Source organism: Miniopterus natalensis, chromosome 17 (genome assembly GCF_054644295.1).
Source record: "Miniopterus natalensis isolate mMinNat1 chromosome 17, mMinNat1.hap1, whole genome shotgun sequence".
Lineage (NCBI taxonomy): Eukaryota > Metazoa > Chordata > Mammalia > Chiroptera > Miniopteridae > Miniopterus > Miniopterus natalensis.
In genome coordinates this window covers 44,359,869-44,374,591 of record NC_142097.1, presented here as the reverse complement: position 1 = coordinate 44,374,591, position 14,723 = coordinate 44,359,869, and the positions used below count along the sequence as shown (strand labels likewise).

The following is a 14,723-nucleotide window of genomic DNA, read 5'->3' as shown; positions in this document are numbered from 1 at the left end:
GAGGGGAGGGTTAGCGAGCCCGTCCTTTGGGAGGGTAAACACCCCAAATCTATTAGGGGCAGATTGCCGTGAGCCCCGACACTGGGTGCCGGGAGAAACGGGAGGGAGGCCGGCGTCCTGGGTCCGGCGGGGAGTCTTGCCCAATGCACGTCGAACTTTATTCCTCCAGCTTGGGAAGAGCCACCGCCTCCGTGCTGCGGTGGGACGGCCACGGCCTGGGTCTCGCTTCATAGAGGGGTGGCCGAGCCGGGGCCCCTGGGAAAGACACGGCGCTGGCTGCGGTTTTAGGGATGGAGGCCGTCTTCCACGCCCCCTGCGTGATTTCCCGAAGGAAAGAAAGAGGAGCTCAGCCCGCCCCCTCCCGTTTCCTTCTGCGTCCGTCCTTCCTCCTGTCTTCCTTCTTCCCTCCCTCCCTCCCCTTCCTTTATTTTTAAAAAAATAGAACTTGACAAGTCCTGTAAATAATCAACATTTAAACGCACTTAGAGGAATTACTAGAGAAATCTTATGACAATCCTGTTGTAAAGGGAGTCACTCCACCCCCCTTTTCTTATGTACTTATTACATTTTAAGAAATTTCAGTGACAGTTGACGTACAACATTGTGTTAGTTTCCGGGGTGCAACAGAGCGATTTCATCGGACATTTGCGTGACTTACAAAGTGGTCCCCGGACAAGCCCAGCACCCGTCGGACACCGTGGGTTTTCTTATTTACACTTTGCCGAAGGCCATAGTTGGCTTTTTTTTTAACGTGTTGGGACTGTCTCCTCTGTGTCTCCCATGGGGATTTTCGATGCCCCTCCCACCGCCTTTGCGCAGGAAGCCGTGTCGGGGTCCCCTGCGGTGCCTCTCGGCCACATTTGGCTCCCTCTTTTTTCCATGAGCAGAGTCCCCGGTTCACTGGCAGGCGTGTTGGGGTTGGGGACGGTGTCACTCAGGCCTGAGGGATGGACCGAGCAGGCAGGTCTCCTGCAGCCGGGCCTCAAGCTCTCGCCCAGCGCATCCCGGCGCCGCCTCGCCCTGCCCGACGTGTCCCGGGCTCAGCAGAGGAGAGAGGAGCCCCTCCGACCAGCAGCCCCCGGCCGAGAGGAGAGAAACACCAACAAACGCCCAAGAAAACCCAAATAAATGTCGCTGAAGGAGCAGCGGTCGGGAGCAAGGAGGGGCAGTTCTGGCCGACGCCTCGCCCGCCGGGCGCAAAGGCTAATGTTTCATTCACGAGGCCGGAAACCCGGCGTCCCGCCCGGCCGTGCATCAGCCGGCGTGATGAATATTACACGAGGCAGACCCGGTCCAGCAGGAGCCCTGGCACACGCTGCGCGCGGGCGGGGCAGTGAGGGGCTCCGGTGGCCGGATGGCAGGTGACAGGTGTGGCAACACCGCCCACTCGCTCGCGGCTCGGGGGGCGCGGGGAGGGGCCGGACCCAGGATGCCGCCCAGCCCAGCTCGGGGCCAAAGGAGACATTTTCCAAATGAATTCCATCTCTTCCATCTCTTCGCATAGGAGGGTGTCACCTGCCCCCACCGATGTCGACATTTCCATACATCTGGAGCCGCCGGCTGCAGATCAGTTTCCCGGGGCCCCGGCCGGGGTCCCTGGGCAGCATCCCCGAGCGAGCAGGCGGGGCCCCCACTCTGCCTGCTGAGCCGGTTACGCAGAGAGCCGGGACCTGGACAGGGACAGGGCAGAGGCCGCCTCCTGGCTCTGTCCCCAGGCACCGGGAGGCCGAGAAGGAGCCTCAGTGCGTCGCCTGCGCCGCTCAGGTGGCCTGCAGGATGCGCGGCGAGGGCCAGGGCGGGGGCACACCGTCCCCCCGGCCTCCTGGCTCCCTCCCTGCCTGCTTGCCCTAAAGGCCGGACGCCCGGGCGCAACTAAGTCACAGCAGTTACACACGACGGGGGCAGAGCGCGGGGAGGGTTTACCCGTCGGGGGGGTCCTCTCGGTGCGGAACAGCGTGAGGTGAGGTGGGGAAGCCGCAAGAGAAGCAGCCTGCAGCGTGGGAGCTTTTATCCGGGCGTTTCTGTGCATGTGCGTGTGCATGTCCATGTGCATGTGCATGCACGCGTGAGCACACACACACCTCCACAGGCACACGCCTGGACCCCCGTGTGGGTAACTGTGCAGGAGCCCACACGTGCACATGTACAGATGCCCACAGTGCTGTGCGCATGACTCTCCACACACACACGTGCATGTGTGCACGCCTGCGTTCCCGTGTCCATGGCTACGCAGTGCACGTGTGTGTGTAGCCGTGTGGCCATGCCAGCGCTCCCGTGTGCACACCACAGACGCTCAGAGATAACATTTAAATCCTCTGATCAAGTGACTTTTTTGGGGAAACCAACTGCCGAGACCCGGAGGCTGTCATTACGCCGCGTCGAGTCCCCAGCAGGTGCGGCGGGTTCCCGTCGCTCAGACCCGGAACCGAGCACAACGCCCGCCCGTCCGAGAGGTCCTCACGCAGAGGCCGCCGCGTGGGGGGCATTTTCTCCCATTTCAGCGAACGGCTGTTTATAAAGACCCTTCCCGGCCCTCGCCAGCGTGCTGACTCCAGGGGTTTGCTTTCATGGTTGGCAACGAAGCCCAGATGTTCATTACAGATGTTTTCATCTCTTTCTTTCCCTTATTTTTTTTTCATTCATCAAACAGAGTCAGGCATCAGGGCCCCCGTCTCCAGGTGTTTGAGCGCCCGGCCTGTGTCACGAAGCGCCAACAATCACACGCTCATCAAACCGTGGGTTCCCTTCCATCACCCTGAATTGTGCCACTTTTCAGATGTGTTGAGACATGCGGCAAAGTCACACCGCCCCGTCCAGCTGGGGCGACATGCAGGGGTGCACACGAGGGGTGGGGACAGGCCAGGCTCCAGCGGGTGACACTGGCCCCCCCCCCCAGAGAGACACAAACAGGATTGAATTTCTGGGAGACTGAGCTTGGGGTGTGCTCAGGTTTCCCATCAGCAGGGGAAGAAGGTGTGAAGGCCGGTGGAAGAAGGGGGGCAGTGAGTCAGGGTTCTGCTTCCCCCAGCAGCTGTTAGCCCCGGACCCATTTCTGCCCGGTGTCCCCAGTGCCCAGCATCCTAGGACATAGGGGCTGTGAAGCACCCTCACCCTCCTACAACCCAGCCCACTCACTCCATACACGAAAAAAAGGGGACTCGGGACGGGGAGATGCTTGAGCGACTCGCCTGAGGCCCCCGTGTGAGGGCAAAGCCAGGACCCAGCATCCTAAGGCTCCCGCCTCCCCGCCTCCCCTCCCGCCCCGGGCAGCGTATTGATTTATCACGGTGCCTCCCTGACAGCTGTGCTCAGCCCAGTCCCTGCTTTGCTCAGCAGCATAAAAAAATAAAATAAAAGAGCTACAAATGGCTCCTTCCCTCCTCGGGCTCAGATTCCAGTCCTGAGCAGCTGGACTGATTTCCAACTTGGAAACAGAAGCCAAGCCCAGATGCGGCAGATGAGGATGAGGGCGTGGCAGGGACAGGCCGGGGCTGGGAGCTGCAGTTCTCACCTGCTCTGGCCTTCGGGTGACCACGCGTCCCCTGGCCACTGGGGGCGGGGCCAGAGCGGCTGTGCCCGGTGCCCGGAGCCCTGCGCCTGCTCCCGGAGCAGCCGTGGGGAGGGGCGTCCCTCCCACCTGTACCCCCATCTGGGCACACGAGCGTCCAACCTGAGCTGGGACTGAAAACGGAACCATCCCAGGCGGTGGGGGTGGGGGTGACTGTCAGTGGGGGGTGGGGCATCACTGAGGAGGGGCCAGGCCAGGCTGGGGAGGACCCTCCTTGCTTCCATGGGCATGAGGACAGTTAACATGAAACTGGATTCCAGGATCTTCCTGCAGTGCCAACGAAGGGCCTTGGGAAGGCGTGTGTGGTCTCCAGCACGCAGACCAGGGGACCCTATGAACAGTGGGGCAAGCGACAGCTCGAACTCAGTTCAGAAAGACGCGACGTCACACCTGGCCTCTGGGAGCTTCTCGTCTCTGGAGATCAGGGACCTGCATCTGTGGAAATGCCCAGAAGTGCTGGCTGGTGCCTGGGGGACCTCCGGCTGCAGCATCGGCCTCTCTGGGGCCCAGGAAGGGACAGGGAGACGTTTGCATTGGGCCCCTGGGGCCAGCGTGGGGTGGGCCTTGCACCCGCCTCTGAGGGTTATGGCTCTGACTCAGCAGGGAAGCCCGTCCAAGGCTCTGGGTGGGGACACTGTCCATGCGGGGTGACTACAGAGGCGGGAGGGACATGAGTTAGAAAGCCTGGCCAGGCCACCGTGGGGACCAGGGCCCACCTGTGAGGACAGTGGGCTTGAAGGTAAAAACACAAAGAGGACACCGAGGCCGACCCCAGGAGGAGGTGTGAGAGCAGGACTCCACGTCCCCGAGGCTGGGGAAGGCGGTTGTCACGAACAGGCACGGGGACCCATGAACGAGGCCCCGCTTCGTGAATGTGTCAGGTCGAGTCGTCTGGGTTGGGGGGGCAGGAGGCCCAGGAGATGGTTGGAAATAGAGGTTAGGGCCCGGGGGCTACAGATGTAAGCTTAAAACAATTTTTAATTAAAAAAGGAATATGTATATATAAGTATACAGGTTAGTTAATGAGACAAGACTCACTCATGAAAAAAACCCACCCAGAACCCTAGATGGAAATCATGCAGAGGCCCCAGGCGCAGAGCGAATGGCTCGGCCCCCGGGGGACCGGAGTGGCTGCTGCGTTTCTCTGCTTGAGTCTGGTCGTCGGTAACCCCCCCGGACTGTGCGGGGCTGGAGGGGGGACCGTGTGGCACCTTCAGCCTCCACGCCCGTGTGAGAAGGTGGGTGGTGGGGAAACGCCGACGGGAACCCGCTCGCCCGGCCAAGGGCCCCGGTGTCCCTGCCGCCAACACCTGGGGCAGCTGTGCCCTGCGGGAGCGGCAGGGACGCCACCCAGGGAAGGTCGCATCGATCCCCCTCCCGGTTCCTGACGCGGCTTTCGGGAGGAGCGGCCGCCTGATTACAATACCTCTGAAGAGCCGTGAGTTACAGTAATGGACACCCTCCTGGCTGTCGCCCGCTCGTAAATCTGTCCCCCTCTGGAAGTGCAGATGGTCCATAACCGTCCATCACGCGCAGTCCGGCGGCGGACGGCTCCCGGGTGGGTTTCTCCTGAGAGGCTCCTTCTCCGCGAGCTAAACGGAGCCCCGGCTCGCGGCCTCTCCTGATGGAGTGTGAGGCCCGGCCCGCGCGGTTTGGGGGGGCGGCCATAAATATCCCCGAGGCCGGAGCTCAGAGCCGGCAGGCAAGAGAGGGGCGCCAGGCGGCCGTAATCACATTCTGTTCTTTTTATTTTTGAGGGACAGCAGGTGGTAATGTCCCGGGAAGGGGTGAGTCTTGTGTGACCTTTGTAAGGAGCTGCCTCCATCCCAAGGACATGGGAAGGACTGAGGTCAAGGGGCCATTTGGTTGGGGGGTGTAGATGGCCGGGTAGTTGACATCTAGGGATAGATTCCCCAGTCTTACTGGGCTCATTGGACGATCCCTCTGAGCTAAAGCTACATATTCTGGTGGGACGGCCCAGGTTGTCTCCAAAATTCCTGCCAGGCGTGGGCCCAGGGAGGCCCCGCCCCACAGGCGGCCCAGACCCACTTGTGTGGTTCCCAGGAATGAGCCCCTCACTGTCTCCGGGGAGAGGCTCAGGTGGGAACAGCTCACCTGTGGCCACTCTTGTTCAACACACACGTCAGGGGTGGTGGGGGTGCTGCTCCCGGGCTCGGGGGGGTCCAGGCCTCAGTGGCTTCCCCATTATCTGCAGAGAACCGTGTGCCTGCCCGGTGAGCTCACCACATTCCTGCAGACCTCCCTTCTCTGATCCTTCTCTCCCTGCTCCCAGAGGACAGTCCTGGGGGCCGGGACCCTGCCTGGCCTGCAGGCAGCATCTCAAGGCCACGCAGCCCCCCCCCCCCCCCCATCTTCTCTCCCTGCCCAGAGGCAGGGGGAGGGCTGGGTTGCGAGGTTGATGAACGAGCGTCTGCCTCTTGCAGGTGCAGCTCCCTCTGCCAGGTGGTGCCCTGTAGCTGGCGGCGGGAGGGCCGCCTGCACCCCCTCTGAGGGCCGCCCTCCCTCCCTCCCCCCGGGAATGGGCTCCTCTGACTCCAGGTGCGGGAGGCTTTCTGAGCAGCAGAGCTGGGGGTTGGGGGGTCACAGGCCAGACACCGGCTGGTCCATCTGCAGAAACACTCGCCTGCCGCCCACCCGAGAGGCCTCCCCACGGACGCGGCAGGGGAGCCGTTGGGCAGGGCCCGGGGCCGCTGCACCTCCCCTGCACCCTTGGGAATGGGGCTCACCATGGGGGCTTCCCTACGCCCAGGGCCCCGGAGTGGAGCGCACACCCTGGAAGCTGAAGCAGGGCCCCCCACTTGTTACAAGATGTCAGCTGGTTCCAGGGCCGCCACTGGCCCACGCTGGACGCTCGGGAAGCAGAGGATGTGCTTCGAGCTGCCCCTGTGGTGTGAGAGCCACCCAAGCCCCACAGCCAGGTCCCCCCAAGCCCCACAGCCGGGGGGGCTGTGAGCCATTTGCTCCCCTCTGCTCTCAGCCCTCTGCCCCTGCAGGGAGGCCCAGAGAGGATGGCAGGGATGCCCGGTCGCATGCCAGTCCCCGGGCCACGCCCGCACACCAGCGCGTGGTGGGCACAGCGCAGGGGAGGGACAAGCTGCGCAGCACCAGCAGGCAGCCCCCATCTCCCCCGGGCTGCACCCCAGCACCCAGAAGCCCTCAAGGGGTTCAGCTCCTAGGACCAGGCACCCGAAGATTCGCAAACAGCCTGGAAATGCGGAACCCTGAGTTCCCCCGCCTGGTCGGCTCGGCACAAGCTGCCTGCCCGAGCGGTCGGTCTCCCTTCACCCGCCTGCAGCAGCGAGCCGGCTCCGGGCTCGTGCCCGGGGGGCCGCGGGCGAGCGGGCCTCTCTTGCCACCTCTCGGCAGCCGCAGCGCCGGCCGGGGCGGAGGAGCACCGAGCAGGGCTGCCGCCTCCTCTGCGGTCCTGGCAGCATCAGGCGCCGGGCGATAGGAAGGTCGGGGAGGGTCCAGGAGGGCGGGCCGGTGCGGCCACGGGGTGCCCAGCCTCTGTTGGCGGCCTCAGCTGCCAGCACAGGCCTCCTCTCGGCTGCAGAATCCGCTGCCTCGCCGTCGCCCGCGTGGACTAGGACTGGGGCTGAAAGACTCGGTTCCCGGCTCTCGGGGCTCCACAGTTCTCCAGTGCACGTGGCGGGGCCCCTGGATCAGTTCCGCACACGCCGGTGCCTCTGAGGCCTTGACTGCACAGGACACGGGAGCCGGTCTGCGGGACACGCCTGTGCTGGCACCTGCCACGCACGGTGTTTATGATGGGATGGGGTCAGCGCCACGCGTCGGGGAGCCGCACGTCCAGGGACCCCTAGGCAGTGCGGGAAGTGGAACTTGGACCTGCTGGGGCCCCGCGCTCGACCCTCCCTCCAGCCCGACACCGGCTCTCATTTTCCGACTGATGCCTGGGGCTCGTGACCGTGGCCCGGCCGCCTGCCCCCGTGCTGGCCCGCCCCGTGGGCTTCTCTGGGCGCTCTGAGTTGGGCTGCGAATGCCGGCGGTGCCGGCGCTGGGAAGGGGCTTTCAGGCCGGAGACTTTGGAAACTGCGGCGCCGTTGCAGCCACCAAATGTCGGAGATCCCCTGTGAGGGCCCAAAGGCGACTCCGGACGTTGTCCCCCAGAAGTTGTGTGTCTGCGCAGGGGTGACGGGGCTCTACGGGCCGTGGGGCTCTACCTGTCTCGGTGCCGGGCACCTGGGCCACTTCTGCACGCCGGCCCCGGGGCACGCGTCTCGTGAGTCCTGGGAAAACGAGCCCCTCTGAGAAGCCGCTGCCCCAAATCCGTCACGCTCCACGCGCGAAAGGGAGAGGAGCGAACTGACTTTGATGAGGGGCCGGCTGGGTGCCGGGCTCTGTGCTGGGCATGGTGCCTGGGCACGCTGCCTGCCCGTCTCGTTTAACGGCCTGGCACACTCTTCCCAGCCCTTCAGCACCGCGGTCTCGCTGAGACCTGAGACCACAGCCGCCCAGCCTCCGCCGCCCGCGGGCTGCTCTGCGGGGCCGCTCCCGCCCCCCGCCTTGTCGCTGTCGGTGTCAGTGCCCCCAGAGCCCAGCTCAGAGCCCACCCCTGCCTGCGTGTCTCCGTCTGCACCCACCTCTTCTCTCTGTACCCTGACACGTTTCCACGTCACTTTTTGCATTTCTTCAATCGTCATAGACGCTCATGGAAAGTCGGGGCCGAGTCAGAGGAGGGAGGCTTTGGTTTCAGCTCCTGAGCTGGGACACGGATTCCTGAAGGCCGGGCCCCGATTCTGTTTCTTGGCGCCCGCCGGTCCCCAGCTCGCAGGCTCTCTGCGCGGGGTCAGCTTTTAGTAACTTCTCCCTTCCTTCCCGGTTGCAGTTCGTCAAAACTTTATGGCAGAAAAGCAAACGCAGGGAAAACCGTCCGGGCGGCAGGTCACCCGAATCACCACCATCTGCCCGTGAGGAGGGCAGCCCCTCTCCTCGGTGGGTGACTCGGGTCAGCCCCCACCCCGCCCCAGGCCTTCCCTCCTTCCGTGGGAAATCCCAAAATGCAACTCTTAGCACAGGATTTCCCAGTAAAACCCCATCAGGTGAATAACAGTAAATAACAGCCCCACGTCAGTGCTCAGGCGGCTCGTCGCTGGAGCATCGGGGGGAGCAGGCGGGGTGCAGGCGGTAATGGGAACGTGAAAGGAGGCGTCCCCCTGGCTCCTCTTGGCGGGCCTCCCCTGCAGGTGTGCTTTCTGGATTTTATCACGTGGCTGGGGCATCCGCGCCGGACCCTCTCCCACGTGGCCCCCTCCACCCCTTGGCCACGGGGTAAGCAGCTAACATGGGGCGTCCAGGTTATCAGGCCCGGGCACTTTCGTGTCACCTGCGGGAGGAACTCACCTCGGGCCTCGCAAGGGCGGGGCTGGCAGTTGTCAGAGAGAAGCTTCCGTGTCCTCAGGAACTACGGACAGCAGGCGAGCGGCTGGCGAGAGGATGACCGACTGACCACGCGGGGGGCAGCCCCGGGATGCGTGTTTGTAAAGGGGGGAGGGGCACCTCTGGAAGTGACAGAATGGTGAGCTGAACTCCCATTCCTGGAGGGTCACCAAGAAACCCGCCGATGGAGACACAGACGTCCGTGTCTGGGTGACCACCGTCTCGTTGACATAAAGGGCAAGATTTGTCCACCAGATCTAATCTCCCCGCCGAGGGGATGGCCAGGTGGAGGGGGAGACACGCTGCCCGGGGCTCGCCTTGGCCTCGCCAAAGGTGGAATTCTCTTTTATTTTTTTAAGACCGTGATTCTAACCATAGAGCAAGTGTCTAGACCAGCTGCCGGTCGCCTGGGAAGCAGCTAGTTGAGGAGGAGGAGTCCAGGGCCCAGGGTCCTCGCCAGTCTGCAGACGGTCAGGTTTACCTTGTTCCCCCGGAAGGCACAGTGCCGACCCCACTGGGTGTCCCGGGGAGAAACATGCATGCCCTTTCCCAGGTCGCCCCGCCTGCCATAGACGCCACGTGCTTTCCACACCTGCTGGGGACGTGGCTGCCGGGAGAACGCTGCAGGGTGGCCGGCCCGGCCCCCGAGGGAACCGGGGGTGCTCACCACTCACCCTGCCCGCAGCCCGGCCCCGGCCTCACTCCGTTGGAAATGGCTCTCGTTCTGAGGCTGCCCTGGGCCCGGGCCAAGGCCTCAAAGCTTGTCCATGGACTTGACTGCGGAATCAATAGCAACTTCCTTATGGCCATTTTGTTTGGAAATAAACATCTAAATTTGATGCATTGGGTCTGGTTTAGTGGGTAGAGCGCAGACATTGGAATGTGAATGACCTGGGTCTGCAGTTTCAGGCTGCATGCGACGGAGGCCTCGGATGGGGACAGTCCCGGAGCCACAGTCCCTCTGTCTGAATGATGGGGCGGCAGTGGGGTGGGGGTGGGAGGGGAGTGCGGGGAGAAAGCAGAGGGAAGCACCGGCCTCTGTAGGTGTTAGCTCCTTTCTTTTATTTGAAGGATGTGTGTGCTTGCCAGTGTGTGCCTGTGTGTGTGCCTGTGTGTTCCTGTGTGCATGTGTGTGTGCATATGTGTGTGTGTTTACATTGGGCAATCAGAGAGCTTGAAGCTAGGATTGCCAAGTAAAAACACAGGGTGCCTGGTTAAATTCTAATTTCAGGTTAACAGTGAATAATTGTTAGTATCACTACATCCCAAATATTGCCTGCTGCACACTTACACGAAAACATGTAAACTGTCCTTCGCTGTTTGAAATTTACCTGGGCCTCTGATGATGTTATTTGCTAACCCTGACAGCCCCCCTGGACCGCGGTTCATTTCAGTCGTCAGGCGAGGTCGATGGGCGCAGGTGCGGGACCGGGCCGTGGTGGCGCTGGGGCGGGGGCTGTGTGGGGAAGGGCCCCAGTCTGCTTGGCCAAGCTCGCCAAGCCCACGCTCCTTGAGTCTCTGGCCAGGTCACCTCTTGTTTTTGGAGGTCCCTCGATTGCGTGGGGCAGAGGTGAGCCGCTCGCACTGCGCTGGCTGGGAACAAAGCAGCAGCCCCAGCCTCGGCCACGCGGGGCTGCCCCGAGTCTGCGCTGGGCCGCCCAGCACCCCTGGGGTCTGCCTGCCGGGCTCCACCTCCTCCCTGCCCTGAGCACTGGGTGGTGGGCTCTGAACCTCACCCATTCCATGGGTGACAGTTGATCTCCCTGAAACAGGACCCAACAGAGCTCGGAGCAGCTGCCAGACAGCTGCAACCCCTCCTTCTCGGGCCCAGCACCCCACAGTCCTGTCCTAGCCTCCCTCCCCCTTGTCTGTTCGGCAGCCCCCAGCCCTCTTCGATTTTTACTTGGAGGGTTCCACGCAGTGCCTCCCGCTGCTCGGTGGGTGCTGGCGGCCTGGCAGGCTCTGGTGCCACCAGCAGGGCGCATCTCAGCAGAGGAGCGAAGCAGCTTCCCCCTGAAGACCCCTCCCCCTCTGCCAGCGGACCCACCCCGAGCAGTGAATTGTTTCCAATCCAATCTCGTTTTTATTGAAGTTCTCCCCAGGGTTAGCTCGGGAGACTTCTCCCCGGCCCCCTCTGCGTGCCCTTATTTACCAGAATCCCCTCGGCTTGGCATTTAAGCGCCTCCATTAACATTTCGCGCATCTCGCTCGTCGCGAGCGCGGGCCCTCGGAGACCTCCGGGTGGCGGGCGGGCGGCAGCCCGCGGAAACGCCAGGCTTATTTTAATTGGTTTGAAACTGTCGTTGTCGACCACCGAGGGGTCCCGTTCCCTGAGTAATGACCTGGAATTTGATCATGTGGCTTTTATTAGCTTGTAACATGGCAAGTGTGACCGTGTGAGATCAGAGCCAGAGCTGAGCACGCACCTGTCTTCTGTGGCTCTCTCTAGCCGGGCACCCCCTGCCCACCGTGGCTCTCTCTAGCTGGGCACCCCCCCTGCCCGCTGTGGCTTGCTCTAGCTGGGTACCCCCTGCCATCCGTGGCTCGCTCTAGCCGGGCACCCCCTGCCCACCGTGGCTCTCTCTAGCCAGGCACCCCCTGCCTGCTGTGGCTTGCTCTATCTGGGCACCCCCCCTGCCAGCCGTGGCTCGCTCTAGCTGGGCAAACACCTGCTCCTCCATGGCTGGTCCTGCCCAAGGGGGGCTGCTGAGGGGTTCCCAGGTCTGTGCAAGAGTTCACATTGCAGATGGGGAAACTGAGTCACCATTGGCCAACCTTGGCAAGAGGACAGTGTGGTAGTCATGAGCCAAGCTCTGGAGCCAGGGTACCCGAGTTCGGTTCCAAGCTCTGCCCATGTGCAGGGTGTTCACCTCAGGCAGGACCTTCAGGTTTGTGCCTGAGTTTCCCCCGGCATCACCGGAAGGGTTCACGAGTCACAGCACGGAAGACGGTTCGGAGAGACTTTACTATCCTACGCTCCTGGCCTTCCCTCCTACCCCCATCCTTGCGTGTGCTCTGGCCCGAGGAAGACTCCGTGACAACCCCAGCACAGGTTGTTAAGCCAATAAAATCTTAGGTACACTGGCCCCAGAGACCCGAGGTCTTCCTGTGTTCAGGGGAGCTGAGGGTTTACTGGCCCATGTCTTGTGTGCTGCCTGGGACGGGGGGTGTCCCCATCCCAGGAAGGTTCCTGTCATCTGAGAGCCCCCCCAACACCGGCCCCTGCCCTCATGGAGGCTCTGGCCATGACCTCCCGCCCACCTTGCCCCGTCCGAGGCTCTCAGGCTGAGGCCCCTTCCCTCCCTTCCCGCCTTTACCCGGCCTGGACTCAGGACGTGCTCCCTGTGTCACTGAGAATCTCCAGCCCACCCCCCTTTAAAAAAATCTGCCTGGGCTCTCCTCTCCTTTCCCACCCTCTTCGACATCTCCTGGGACTTTTCCTGGGGTGCCTAATCCCGGGGCTGCAGTGGCTCTGGCACGGCCCGCCTCCCTGCACGCCAGCCCTGGAATCGATTCCGAGAGCGATTAGCTACACTCAGCAGCGCTGCTCACCGTGGCATTTGCTTCCCAGCTATTGACACATCAGCACTGAGAAGCGACGGTCAGGAAGGGAGGGGTAGGGACGGCTGGCCTGCCGGCGGGACCGTGGCTCTCAGAGCGAGACAGGGATTTTGAGGCCCAAGTGGAAGCCGGGCTGGGCCCCGGGGGTCTCTTCACAGACTCGGTGGGGGGCAGTGCATTCCCTCCCTGCCTCCTTCCCCAACCCTTCCATGCCACTGGGGGGCACAGCTCCTCCCCGCCCAGCAGGATCTGCGTGCTGGGCAGAGCATGGGGTGGGGGTGGGGCAATGGCATTTATGGTTCTGTTCATGGAGTGCAAGCTGGAGAGACCCTGAGTCAGTAGGAGTTCTCAGAGCAGCCGACCCACAGGATCTGTCGGTCGATCTTCCTGCACATACATACCTGGCTGTCATGAGATACACAGGTAGGTAGGTAGGAAGATAGATAGATGGACAGTAGATTAGGTAGGTAGGTAGGTAGGTAGGTAGACAGATTAAAGAGGTTTATCGTAAGGAGTGGGCTCACGTGGCTGGGTGTGGCAAGGCCGGCAGGTTTGAGAAGAGGTTAAGTGCCTGAGAAACTGCCAGGTGCACCCACCGCAGGTCCTGGTCAGCCCTCAGCCCTGGGATCCAGCAGGGAGCTGGGGAGGGACCCCAAACCGGTAATGGGGAGATGCTGAACTTTACCCCCAACAAGGGTCTGTTGACTGGAGAGACGAATGGGGCCGTGCTGGGGACCGGTGACATCGCTGTCCCACTGTCATCTGTGTGGTCATTGCTGGTCCATTGGTGCCCTTTGCTGGTGCCCCTGCATCCGTTTGGACAAGGAGTCCCACCGCTGGGGGTGGCAGAGCTTGGCATCTGTTGCCACAAGTGGTGAGCAAGGCCGCCTAACGTTTTTCATTTGTGCTTTCAAAGACTCTGTTCCCGCGACACTCCGTCCTGTGACACTTTTAATCAAGAGTGCGGGAGAGCCTGAGATCGAAATGCTTCATTCTTGTGTTTTCCCCTCACAGCGCAGCCTCAAGCCAGCCGCGAGACGAAGGAGCCGCCCGCCTTCCCCGGAGCTGGTCTGCGGGCCCTCGGCGGGGACCCGTCCTGGGAGCCGCTCTGCGACAGGTGAGTGTCTTTCCTGGCGCCTTCTCTCCACCTGAGCTGGTTCTCAGATCCAGGCTGCTCAGAGGCCGGGCTGGGGCGGGACTGTGGCCTGGAGGTGTTGGGGGACCCTGCTGGGAAAGTGGAGGGTCCACACCTGCCCACCCCTTGGTTCCTGGATCCGTCGCTCTTTTCACATAAAATGCAAATCAGTGAGTGTGTGATAGATAATTAATAGACTGATCAGCCAGCAAGGGAGGTGAAGAGATAAATAATTTTAATTACCCTTGGGTTGCCCATGAATTCCCTCACTGCCTTTTTATTAAACTCTGCTTATAGGAGTCGTTTATACTGCTTGTCATTTCTGCACGTCCCTCCCCCGCTGCCTCGGTGTCTCCCGCCAGGCCTGACCCGGGCTGGAAACGCTGTGTGACGGCCCGGCTCCGGTGGCGTGAGTGTTGGGGTTGGCAGAGACTAAGCGGGTCTGCTTAGCTCCCCCAAGCCCACCTCCGCCCCGACACACACGGCCTACACTTAGGTGGACTTAGGAAACGTTATGCTTGGCACCTGCTCGTGGGGATGAGCTCACCGTCCTCCCGAGGGATGACCTGGCCTATGAAGAGCCTTGGCTGAGGTTCCCTCCTCGCTTGGAATGCCAGGAGAGAAAGTGGGTTAATAAATATAAAAAAAAGTCCCTCAAGAGGGCCTGGGGCCAAACTCTGTCCCGGACGCTCCAAGAGTGTGGTTGACAGGCCCAGATGGGGTGCGGGGCTCCCCGTTCCCCCAACTCCTGGTCTTCCCGGAGTCCCAGCGCCCAGCCGGTGGGTCTGAGGACCTACGGTGGCCAGGCTGGCAGAGACAGGCTCTCAGGTTTCCACGGAGGGTGGAGGAGGTGCTGGCGTGGGGCGGTGGATAGGGCTCAGGTGTGGCCTTCGGGCACGTGGGGCCCGATAGGTGGAGTGTGAGTTGAGTCCACAGGGGCCCACGTGTCCCTGGAGACACGTGGGTGAGGTCAGAGGCCCGGAGCCTTGTCTGCCTGGGGAGGGGTTGATGATTGATTAACAACAGCCAGCCCTGTGCCTC

General features: G+C 62.3%; 1 protein-coding gene across 1 annotated transcript in view; it reads left to right on the top strand.

Moving 5' to 3' along the window:
- Positions 1-13,597: 13,597 nt before the first annotated feature.
- RBFOX3 (RNA binding fox-1 homolog 3) overlaps positions 13,598-14,723 on the top strand; it is a 90,257-nt gene continuing 89,131 nt past the window's right edge. The window contains exon 1 of the mRNA XM_087825705.1: positions 13,598-13,664. The gene's annotated coding sequence lies outside the window, so the exon portion shown is untranslated. The remainder of the gene's footprint in view (positions 13,665-14,723) is intronic.